General features: G+C 55.4%; 1 long non-coding RNA gene across 1 annotated transcript; it reads right to left on the bottom strand.

Annotated features, from left to right (window-relative positions):
- Positions 1–201: 201 nt before the first annotated feature.
- LOC134807623 (uncharacterized) lies at positions 202–5,662 on the bottom strand. The gene is made up of 2 exons (XR_010148549.1): positions 4,195–5,662; positions 202–1,115 (listed from the first exon to the last, which is right to left on the bottom strand). It is a non-coding gene; the product is annotated as an uncharacterized LOC134807623 (long non-coding RNA).
- Between the last annotated feature and the right edge of the window lie 6,406 nt (positions 5,663–12,068).

Here is a 12,068-nt window from a genome sequence, read left to right as displayed (position 1 = left end):
GCGCTGGGCTCTGAGCTCCAGAAGTTTCTCTCAAGCCCCCTTGGCCCCTCCAGCCAGCACCACTGCCCAGTCTGGACAGTAGACAGCCTGCAGCCCCAAACACTTCATCAGCCAACCCCTGCTCAGAACATTTACACACAGCCTCGATTCTAGGCTTGCTTTTTCCTCCCAGCCCTGAATTCAAAAAAAAAAAAACTCCCCAAAATATGAATTATGTATTGAAAACCCAGGCAGAGCAATCACGGGCAATAAATAATTCCAAGCTACAGACACATTAGTTAGCTGTACAATTCGCTTACAGGCCAAACCAACCATCTCATTAACAACCAGCAAAAGCAGGGCTGCCACCAAGGTGTGGATGCTGAGAAACTGTCACGCTGCTGGGCAGAGGCATCTCCGCATCATCCCGTGTGCACGGGCCTCCCAGAGCCAGGCACAGTCCAGTGTCACTGGCGCGCTTGGCTCAGGCGGGAAGGTTCCATTCTCAGACAGCGAGGAAGACATTTGAAGACATGCCACTCTGTTGAATGGCAGGCACGTCCGGGTGTACGAGATAGTCCAACCACGTGTTGCTGGAAGAGCCCTCCTTCGTGGGCTTGCTACGAGATAGTCCAACCACGTGTTGCTAGAAGAGCCCTCCTTCGTGGGCTTGCAAAGAACTCCATGCAGCTCTAGGAGTTTCTGAATTAACAGATAAGAATTTTATGGAAATGAGCACTTAAGGGACTTGTGGTTCAAGTAGACATTAAGTGCTTTGCGGGGGATCATTTTGCTCTCTGGGTTATTTTTTCTATTATCCCATTAAACTTGTTGGCATAATGAGTTGGCAATGTCTTCATAAATTAGTTGCTAAGCAAGGTTCGATCTTAACCCTGAACCTTCTTAAATAATCTCAAATTAGCAGGCATGTCCTTGCTGGGGGTGGACTGGGTGTGATCACCTTTGGTCTCTCCCTCCGATTCAAGGAAGGCTCCGAAGCGTCTTCGTCTCCAGCAGCAGCTGTATCTTTACGGAGCAGCATTTCATGGGCGCATTTCATGGCCATAACTTCTGAGTGGTTTCTTTGCGCCAGGCACTGTGCTGATTGATGTGAATTAGCTCATGGAATTTCAGTACTGTTACAAAATAACTATTATCATTATCCCCGTTTTAGCTATGAAACAACAAGATCGGGGAGCTTAAGCAGCCCGCTAGGGTTCCAGGGCTGGTGGGAGGAAGCAGAAATGGGGCATGCCCCAAGGTCGGCCCCCTCCTTTGACTTCTGAGCTATTCTGGACCCCATCATGCTGCAGTGGGGTAGACAGGGCGGACATTGCGTTGTGGGCAGATGATGCTTTTGTCCTGAGGCACATGCCTGGAGAGTGGCCGGGCCTGGGAGAGCCAGGAGCTGCCTTTCAGCCTGCAGAGCAGCCACATGTATCTAATTTCATCGAAGACAAGGGGTGGGCAGGGACCTTCCTCAGAGCCAGGCTCTCTCCTGAAGAAAGCTCCATCTTTCCCTCCAGAAGTCAGGCCCCCTGGACCCGCAGCCACCATCTGGCACACCTGCCCTCTTTCCGTCCTCCCCAACCTTGGTGAGAAAACACACAAGGACCTGGACAGCCCGTGGCCCCAGCAGCCTCTGCAGAGACGCGGCCTGCAAAGTGCTATCCACACTCTAACCTTCTCCAATTAGGGATCCATTTGGCCCGAGGCAGCCCTGATCCATCACGGCCCTGAATCGCAGGCTGTAATGCATTCACTGCCGAAGAGCTGGGTCCAGGGTCCTGCCTCAGCAGCTGTGCCGGGGGCAGCACCTGGCCAGGAAGCTCAGAGAGCAAACATTTTTTTCCCCTTAAGTGAAATTCATGCTGGGTCTATCCAAGCTTCTCTCGGCATCTTAATGCCTTAAAAGCTTCAGCTTTCTCTCTGGGTCAATTTTCTTCCAATAAAATATGAAAATGAAGGCTTGAAAGCCCACTGCTGTGGTGTGAGCACCAGACCAGGCCATCAGAGCCTGAGCATTGCATCACACCGGCTTGAATATTTAAAGAGATGCTGGGTAGCAAAGAGCCCTCAGGAAGTGCAGGGCTGGGGAGGGTTGCGGGGTGCCAGAAGGACGTTGGAAGTCTGTCTGATGATGACAGGAGCCATCTGGCAGGGAACTGCCTGAGCCTCCCAGGGTGGCTCCTGACAACAGCTGTGAGGACCAGCAATGGTGACACAGGGATGTGGTCTCTGCAGCCACTCCTCCAGGGCCCGGGGAGGGGGCATCGTGATGGACCCAATGTCGCAGATGGAGAAGCTGAGGCTCAGACAGGAAGGAGCCCTGAAATCTAATCCAACCCCCACCCCGGAAACCTTGGTATCTGCTCCTGCCTCTGGTTTTGGGCACTCCCAAAATGGCACAGCAGGAAGGATCATGAGACTCATCAGTCCAAACCCATTAGTTTCCAGAAGGAAAACTGAGGCCCAGCCTCGCTCAAGGTCACCCAGATTGGTCAGGGTGGGAAGAAAAACCTGACTTAGATTTTGTTTCTCAAACATTAATTTGTTCGTTTAATTGTTTATCTCATAGATGTGTGTTGCACATGGTAGACCCTCAACTTGTTGAATGAATGAATGACATCTACTCTGTGCCAAGCACAATACTGGACACTGGGGACCCTAAGGTGGGAGGACCATGGGTCTTGATCTCAAAAAGTAGAGTAGAGAAGACAGATCATCCATGGCCCTGGCCAGGGGCAGGTGCTGGGGAAGAGGGCTGGTGAGAGCTGGGACGGACACAGGGCTGCTGCCCGACTGAAGCTTGTATTAGATTCATCTCTGAGCCGCAAAGCCTGGGGACAGAGCACGTGGCAGGAGGCTAGCAGGGTGTGAGAGGCTGCCTCTGAGCAACCAGTGAGTGAATGATCCACAGTGCATGGTCACAGGGGCTGCTCCATATATACACCCATGAATAAAGGGGCTGGTCCATGTACACACCCATGAACAAAGGGGCTGGTCCATATACACATGCATGAACAAAATGGCTGGTCCATGTACACACCCACGAACACAGGGGCTGGTCCATGTACATGCACACAAAGGGGCTGGTCCATGTACACGCCCATGAACAAAGGGGCTGGTCCATATACACATGCACGAACAAAATGACTGGTTCATGTACACGCCCACAAAGGGGCTGGTCCAGATAAATGTCTACGAAAAAAGGGGCTGGCCCATATACACATGCATGAACAAAGGGGCTGGTCCATGTACACAGGCATGAACAAAAGGGCTGGTCCATATACACACCTATGAACAAAGGGGCTGGTCCATATACACATGCATGAACAAAGGGGCTGGTCCATGTACACAGGCATGAACAAAGGGGCTGGTCCATATACACGCCTATGAACAAAGGGGCTGGTCCATATACATGCTTATGAACAAAGTGGCTGGTCCATATACACACCCACAAACAAAGAAACTGGTCCATATACACACCCACAAACAAAGGGGTTGGTCCATGTAGATGCCTACTAATGCCTGTAGGCTGGAGCACCTAGCACAGCCAGACAAAGGCTTGTGAAGCTCTATGCAGGGACAAGGCTAGCGGCTGCCCTGGTGTGATGGTTAATTTTATATCAGTTTGACTGACCATAAGGTGCCCAGGTTAAACTTGGTTTCTGAATGTGCCTGTGGGGTGTTTTCAGATGAGGCTGGCCATCTGCGCCTGTAGACTCAGTATGGGTGGGCCTCATCCAATCCACGAGGGCCTGAATAGAGCAAAATGGCTGGGGCAGGAGGAACGTGCCCTCTCTCCTCCTGCCTGTTGGCTGGTCTGGGACACTGCTCTTGTACAGCCCCTGGGCTGGGGCTGATGCCATTGGCTCCTCGGCTTCTGGGGCTTTGGGACTCGGACTGGAACTGGACCCCAGCTTTCCCAGGCCTCCAGCCTGCAGGCAGTCTAGGGTGGGGCTTCTCAGCCTCCAGAGTGACATGAGCAGAGTCCCATATCAGTCAGTCTCCTTTATACATCTCCTACGATTCTGCTTCTCTCACTTTTCTGGAAAACCCTGACTAACATACCTGGACAGAGTGAACGCTGGCAGAAAGCCGTCTTGGTTCATTTTCCTCTGCTCTGCGGGTCCTGCACTTACCTACACTCACGTCTGCCTGCACAGATCCTCACCCAGGGTTTGGAGGGGACAGCCTGGGATTTGTGCTCACCTCCACCACTGGCTGGCTATGTGAGCTTGGCCAAGCCACCTCTTTCCTCTTTCCATGTCTTCATCTGCAGAGTGGGGGAAGAGCAATGTGCCCATCCTCTGGTTGTCCTGAGCCTGCCAGGATAGAGTCCAGGGGAACGGCCATCAGTGTCCTGCACACAGCAAGGGTCAAAAAACTGGTAGCTCCATTTCCTGCTTCTCCGTCCCCTGGATCCACCTCCCTGTGTCCTCCTCTGGGCCGGGGCCCTGCCCTCAGATACTTGCAGGCTCATGGAGGAAATAACCAGGAGAATCGAGGATTTCAGAACTGGAAAGAAGAGCAAGTCTGGTCCCCTGCGGACCCTGGCACGCCATCCGGAGTGGGAGCCTTCACCATGGGCAATGCCGCTTCTCACTCTTCATGGTGGGTGAAAGGTGTAAGCTGCCATCTACGCTTGGCAGGAGGTGAGACCAGCACGTGGCCTTCCTGCAGGCCTGAGGAGGAAGTACCAGGACTTGTTCTCCCAGGCATGACTTAGCAGTGACGGCGTTGCCAGAACACACACTTCCAGCACTTTCATGGAAAGCCCAGAACTGCTGGCTTAACTGGCTTGGAGCACCACTCCGGGATGAGGACACAGCTCCCAGCCAGATGTCCTGGCAGGTGACGCCTGGAAAACACAATGTATCATGCCAGAGACCGTCTCGGCTCTGGAGGGAGGGCACTTGGCGTCACAGCTGTATTGGGGACCAGAAGGCGCTTGTCCCAGCTCTCTGGATTTCTCTCTTATTTCAGTGGTGGCCCTTTCTAAGTCCCCTGGCTGGCTCCTCGTCCCTCCCTGGCCTCCCTAACAAGGGCAGTCTCCAGGGCTCTGCCTTCAGCCATCCTCTCTCCCTGGACACCTCACCTGTTCCCACCTCTTCAAATATAACCTATTTGCTAAAGGCTTCCTAATGTAAAAATGTCCCCAGCCCGGGCTTCCTCAGCCCCTCGCTCCTCCTAGAGGCCTCCACCTGAGAACACCCCAGGTGCCTCAGTGACGGGAACAAGGCAGAACCCATGGATCCTCCTTCAACCCCATAGCCACGCTCAGTCCTGCTCTTTCATGCTTTAGTGTCCCATCACTGGGATGCTCACGTCAAAGGGCTGGGAGTCCTTGCAGAAACCTCCCAACCCCTCCAACCTCCTGCCACACAGACAATTGGTCAAGGTGCCCTCAGAGCTAGGCCTTTAAAACACGTCACGCACCAGCCCACCACAGCCCCTGGGCCAGGCCGCCAGCGTCCCCTTTTCCTGGGCGCAGCCATGGCCCCATTGGCCCCCTGCTTCCACTCTTGCCACGTGTAGTCGGCAAACCAGCCCTCTGTCCTTCAATCTGTATCAGGCCACCTGCTGCTCGGAAACATCTGACAAGGTCCACGGATCTGGCCCCACCACCCTCCATGTCACGTGACACCCCTCCCTCCTGGTGCACTCCAGACCCCCGGATCCCCCTCCTCCTGCTCCCGTTGCAGCTGCAACAGGTCCCAATACCTGGTGGCTTCAAACAGCACGCAGTGGTCACATTACAGAGAAGAAGGCGAGGCTGAAATGGGTCTCCCTGGCCTAAATCCAGGCACTCCCTCTGAGGCCTTCGGGGAGAATTTGAATCCCGCCTTCCCCAGTTCTGGAGGTGCCTGCATTCCTTGGCTCCAGACCCCTTCCTCCGTCCTCAAAGCTGGCAGCATCTTCAGTTCATCTCTGACTCTGACCTCTGCTTCCCAAGTCACATCCGCCTCCCCCCGACCCTGCCCAGCAGAAGTGGCGCTTTCATAAAATCACAGCTGTGGGGACAGTGGCCAAAGAAACACCAGCAAGGGGCCCTGGTAGGAAGACATCATGACCAGGCCCTCGGAGCTCAGAAACTGCCTTCGTGTGGATGCCTTTGTCATGGCAGGGCTCGTCCCAAGTAGGGCAAGCAAAAAGAAAAACACTCTGGGAATAAGACACATCCTCCTTGGATGCCCAGACACAAGTGCCTGGAACCCCCCCAGCCCCAAACCACTGCCTGACCCCAAATCAAGCCCTGGAGGTCAGTGGGGAGAGCTCCGCCCCTAAACCATTGCCTGGAGATTCCTGGCCTGGCTGAAAGCATGCAGCAGTCTGAGGCGGCATCCAGGTGTTTGGAGGATTCGATCTGTTTGACCTCATAGTAAAACAAACAACTGTGGCCAGAACCAACTCTGCTAAGAGCAAGGCTGCTGGAAGCCCGGAATGGCCTCCTCGCTCAGACCAGAGCTGGGGAATAACCGCGGATTTAGCAGCCGCAGTGAGTGCCTCTGGCTACAGAAGCCCTCGTCTTGCCTGATTCCTGCAGCAGGAGCGTGGAATTTTCCTCCCTTTGAACAATCGATGCTGGAGCTGATTCTGTTCGTCGCTTCCCTCCTGAGCCGCCAACGCAGGCGTTTTTGCTCAAGTCCCTCAGAGTCAACATGACAACCTTCCAGTGAGTAAAAAAAGGCTGTCGCCGCTCTTGATTACTTCAGAGAGGGTTTTTCAATTGTGCTATTGGCTTAAAATTGCATTTTACATTACTGGGGTGAAGGCTCCCACGCTGCCGTGGTATCCAGTGAAAAATACTGTCAGAAATCGATGCTTAAAACCTACTAAATCTCTTGGCTGGGGTTCATGGAAAAGCACATTTCAAGATGGTTAGAAACTGTTCTTATTGCAAGACAAATAATGATTGCACATATTTCAACAACCTGTTGCTACTTTTCTGCACAATTTCGCCATGGACGTCAACATCCACGCCACCGACATCCCTGGAGCACCCACCACGTGCTGGGCACCCAAGGGGAACAGGATATGCCTGGCCCCCATTTTCACCACCAACGTCCCTGGAGCACCCACCACGTGCTCGGCACCCAAGGGGAACAGGATATGCCTGGACCCCATTTTCACCACCGACATCCCTGGAGCACCCACCACGTGCTGGGGACCCAAGGGGAACAGGATATGCCTGGCCCCCATTTTCACCACCGACATCCCTGGAGCACCCACCATGTGCTGGGCACCCAAGGGGAACAGGATATGCCTGGCCCCCATTTTCACCACCAACGTCCCCGGAGCATCCACCACGTGTTGGGGGCCCAAAGGGAAGATATGCCTGTCCCCCGCCTTCACCAGACCAGCCAAGGCTTCCATTGCAGCCTCCTGGGAGATGGACTTCATACAATCGTAAGAGAGTGGGGAAGACACAGACGAGAAAGGGGATGGCCCCGGTGCTGTGGGAACATCTCAAGCACACATCCCAGAGCCTGGGATGGGGACGTGTGTCCCTAGGCCATGGATTGAAGAAGTCTGCAGAGAAGTCAGTGGGGGCTGGTGCGGGGCTGGGGTGGGAAGGGCCTTCACTCCCCACTGGGTGTGAAACAAGCCTCTTAACTGGGTTAACCCCCTAGAAAACAGAAGACATGGAGTCGGCTGCTGATCTTCCAAACCCCCCATCACGGCTTCTCAATTTCATTTTCCAGACCCCACCATCCCCTAGCTAGATTCTGTCACCTGAACACATCTGCTCCATAACCACAGATGGTCCCCCATCCCCACCATCTTGATTTATTTGTTCGTTTGTTTTCTGGGTGTGTAAAATCAAATTCCTACACTCACTTTGGATTCTAGCTTCTAGAAAAGCAGCTAACTGAAGCAATGGGCATGCCACGTCACAGACGGCTGCAGCTGACCCACATTTCAGGGGCATCAGGAAGCACTGTAACCAACCAACGACTGCATGGCACGCGATCAGCAACATCAAGGACCTTCGTGAACATCATTGGAAATCAGCCAAGCGTCCGGAGCCCTTAGAGATGAGAGCCCAAAATGGCCTCGAGTGGCTGGCATAAAGGATGTCTTCCGAAAGGCCACCATCCAGCCTGCTTCGAATGCACACAGCACAGAAAACGCCTCGGTCCGCCAGGCGTGGTGGCTCATGCCTGTAATCCCAGCACTTTGGGAGGCCAAGGTGGGCGGATCACGAGATCAGGAGATCAAGACCATTTTGGCTAACATGGTAAAACCTCATCTCTACTAAAAATACAAAAATTAGCTGGGTGTGGTGGCACGCACCTGTAATCCCAGCTACTCAGGAGGCTGAGGCAGGACAATCGCTTGAACCCGGGAGGCGGAGCTTGCAGTGAGCCGAGATCAAGCCACTACACTCCAGCCTGGGTGACAGAGCAAGACTCCATCTCCAGAAAAAAAAAAGAAAAGAAAAGAAAAAGAAAACACCTTGGTCTTCTTGTTCCAAGTGTGTCCTGATAAGAAGGAGGCGTGAAGGGAGAAGCCTGGTGGACAGAGAATATCTAAACTGACTCTCACAGCAACATTCAAGGTCCCGGCCATCGTCATGCCCACTTTACAGGTGAGGAAGCTGAGGCTCAGAGAGGTGGGAAGAGCTGGAGAGCTGCTGAGGCAGCTGCGGTGTGGGCCTGCCTGCGGACATTAAGACAATGGGACAGCAAGGGGACAAAGCCGGGACAGTCGGCCCTCGCTGCTTCCCTGGGTCCAGAGCCATCCATGGGATCCAAGCAAATGGCAAGAGGGCCACTCAGAGCTGCATCTGTGGCCTCGGGACAGGCCCCAAGAGTCCCTGTGGCCATGGCGGAGGTGCCCTGAGCCCTGGGAGCCTCAAGTTGCCGAGTCCTTGAGGGACAGGTGCCCCTTTCTGTCCCTCGTCCAAACCCTGGTGATGGCATTTCCAGGGTCACACAGTGGGTTGAACGTTTCATGGGGAAGCTCCGCCTCCCAGCAGACTCACTTCCCTGTCTCGTGTGGAAGGAGTGACAGAACTTCGGGTATCATTGGCATCTTTCACCTCCCGATAACCCGACCCCCCGGCTTCACAGGGGAACGGCCTCAGAGCCACCAATACCAAAACAACGACTGGGAGAATGTGTTCGGGTGCCCCGTGAATGTCACCAATGTCGGGTGAGATTCTGTGGGGTGCTTCATGAAATTCCAAGGGGTGGCTGATGGCAAAGTGTCCCATGAAATCTGTAGGGCTGTGGCAGAATTCCACAGAGAGTCCCGTGAAATCCTGGGGCCTATGAAATGCAATCTGCCAGCCTCTGCCCACCTGTAGCCATGATGAGTCTGGCTGGGCACGGGAGAAACAGCAGGAGCTCAGCCCTGCACCCGCAGCTCTGGGAGCAGAGAGCATGCCCTGGAGGCTTCGGGGCTGAGTGGCTCCACAGGTGGGAAAGCGGGGATCGGACCTGCAAGGAGATGCCACCCGGACTGCCACACTCACCCAGAGACAGACATGAAAAGAGAGAGGGTTGCCGTCCTCATGTGCATAAAGGGCAGTGGGAAGGAAGCGGGGAGGAAAGGGGTCAGGGTGGACGGTGGGGAGGAAGCGGGGAGGAAAGGGGTCAGGGTGGACAGTGGGGAGGAAGCGGGGAGGAAAGGGGTCAGGGTGGACGGTGGGGAGGAAGCGGGGAGGAAAGGGGTCAGGGTGGACGGTGGGGAGGAAGCGGGGAGGGAAGGGGTCAGGGTGGACGGTGGGGAGGAAGCGGGGAGGAAAGGGGTCAGGGTGGACGGTGGGGAGGAAGCGGGGAGGGAAGGGGTCAGGGTGGACGGTGGGGAGGAAGCGGGGAGGAAAGGGGTCAGGGTGGACGGTGGGGAGGAAGCGGGGAGGAAAGGGGTCAGGGTGGACGGTGGGGAGGAAGCGGGGAGGAAAGGGGTCAGGGTGGACGGTGGGGAGGAAGTGGGGAGGAAAGGGGTCAGGGTGGATGGTGGGGAGGAAGCGGGGAGGAAAGGGGTCAGGGTGGATGGTGGGGAGAAAGTAGGGAGGAAAGGGGTCAGGGTGGATGGTGGGGAGGAAGTGGGGAGGAAAGGGGTCAGGGTGGACAGCAGGAAGCCGGATGCCAACTCAGAGCGGGAGGCTCTGTACCATGTGGCTGATCATACCCTGGGCTCTGTTGGCGAGGTCTGGCCACATAAGCCTCAAATTCAGGCGGGTTCTGCTCGCCAGCAATAGCTGCCTGCCCTTGGGCAAGTCCCTCAACCTCTCTGAGCCTCAGTTTCTTCATCTGTAGAAGAGGAAGAATAGCAGCCCCTCTCGGGTGGCAGGAGGAAGGGGAAGATGGCCTGAAGGACGGTAATGGAGACTGGGGTGGCAGCTGACTTGAAAACTGGCGACATGAAAAAAAAGACACTGCTGTTCTCCCCGTCACAGATGAGGAAACCAAGACTCAGAGGGTCTGAGGCACTGGACTGAGGTGGCACAGCCAGAGGCAGCAAGGAGCTGGACCCGCCCCAAGCACCGTCTGACTCCAATTGCAGCCTCCCAGGCCTGCTTCTGGCACGAGTCTGTTGACGTAGGCCTTAGCCACCAGAGCCAGCGCTTCCAACAGAGCTCTCTGCAATGACAGAAACGCTCTAGGTCTCTGCCATCCAATAGGACGGCCACAAGCCACATGTGGCCTTTGAGCCCTTGAAATGTCAGCGCAGCGGAGAAACCGAATTTCTAATTGTATTGAATTTTGATTAATTTAGATTCAAGGAGCCACACGTGCTGAGCAGCCTGACTCTGGGCGTCATTGCAGGTTAATTGAGCGTCCCCCCAACGCTGGAAAGCCACCACCCCCACCCAGATCACTCAGGGGAGGCTTTTTGAAGAACCACCTTGCTGGTGGCTACACCCAGTGGCACTGGGGGTCTCTGAGGGGCCCATGGATCCATGCTAAGGCCTGCGGTCGGGGCATCCACCTCCCAGCCTCAGCCTGCAGGAGGAGCTGTCAGCTCCAATAGACTGGCCTCGGGAGGCTACTGGCTCTAGGCCTCGGGAAGCTGCTGGGCCCACCCAGACGGGGTCAGCTTTGCAGAGAAGGGTCACAAGGTGAGACAGGGTCTGTGTACCTGGAGGTCCCGGGGGGGCCCTCAAGTGCCACAGGCTGGGTCCAGGCCTAATTCTGCCCCTCCCTGACCTGGTGTCCCTGAGCAGGTCCCCATCTGCAAAAGACATAATGTGACACCTTCCCCCACCTCCGTGGGGCTGAGAGGACTGACTTGGATTCCTTGTGGGGAGGGAGGGCCAAGTCCCGGCCAACCTCGGGCTCTGGAGGGCAGCCCATGGTCTCCCCGTCATCACTTGGCCAGGTGGCTGCCCACTCCAGAAAGCACTGTAACTACCCTAGTCATAACTTCCTAAACCCCCAGAAGTGAAGGTGGCAGCAGGCAGGCGGAGGCAGGGCCTCCCCACCACATGGCCCCCGTTCTCCTAAACAGCACTCTGGCGCCCAGATACTTCCAGGAAGATTAAGCTGAAAACTCCAGCACAAGCTGCTGGAGGAGAGGGGGTTGCTGTGGCAACCGCATCTGGCCTATTCACTTGAGTTTTGGAGGTGAGGGACGGAGAACAGAAATACAGCAAAACCCCAAGCGCAAGGCCTCCTTCGATTTCACAACCAGCACGTGTGTGGGGGGGTCGAGCGGAGAGAGGCGAGTGCTTTAAAACTCGCTGAGACAATCCACTCAGGGTTTGTCTGTGGCTCTTTAATATCCAGCCACCCAGCCTGGTTCTGGCTGTTCTGTTGCCAAGAGGTGACGTCAGATGCTTGGCAGCGTGACAAGCCGGGGCCAGGCCAGGTGCGAGCTTCACAGCACCCGGTGCTTCCTGAGAGACCTCAGGCAGGGACAGGAGGGGCTTTTTAGCACCAAGGCTGGGGCGGGAGACGAGGAGGAGCTGCTCACAAAGATGCCCTGCCCTTTCCACGGAGATCCTCCTAGTGGCTTGCGGGGAGTCTGCCTCCTGGTGCCGAGCACACAGAGTCCCCCAGGAGGACACAGCACCTAAATGTTTGTGTATATTCCGTGTGTATTCCGAGTCCACTTGCACACTCCTGGAGCATTTA

Source organism: Pan troglodytes, chromosome 11 (assembly GCF_028858775.2).
Source record: "Pan troglodytes isolate AG18354 chromosome 11, NHGRI_mPanTro3-v2.0_pri, whole genome shotgun sequence".
Classification (NCBI taxonomy): Eukaryota; Metazoa; Chordata; class Mammalia; order Primates; family Hominidae; genus Pan; species Pan troglodytes.
This window is presented reverse-complemented; position numbering and strand designations above follow the sequence as displayed.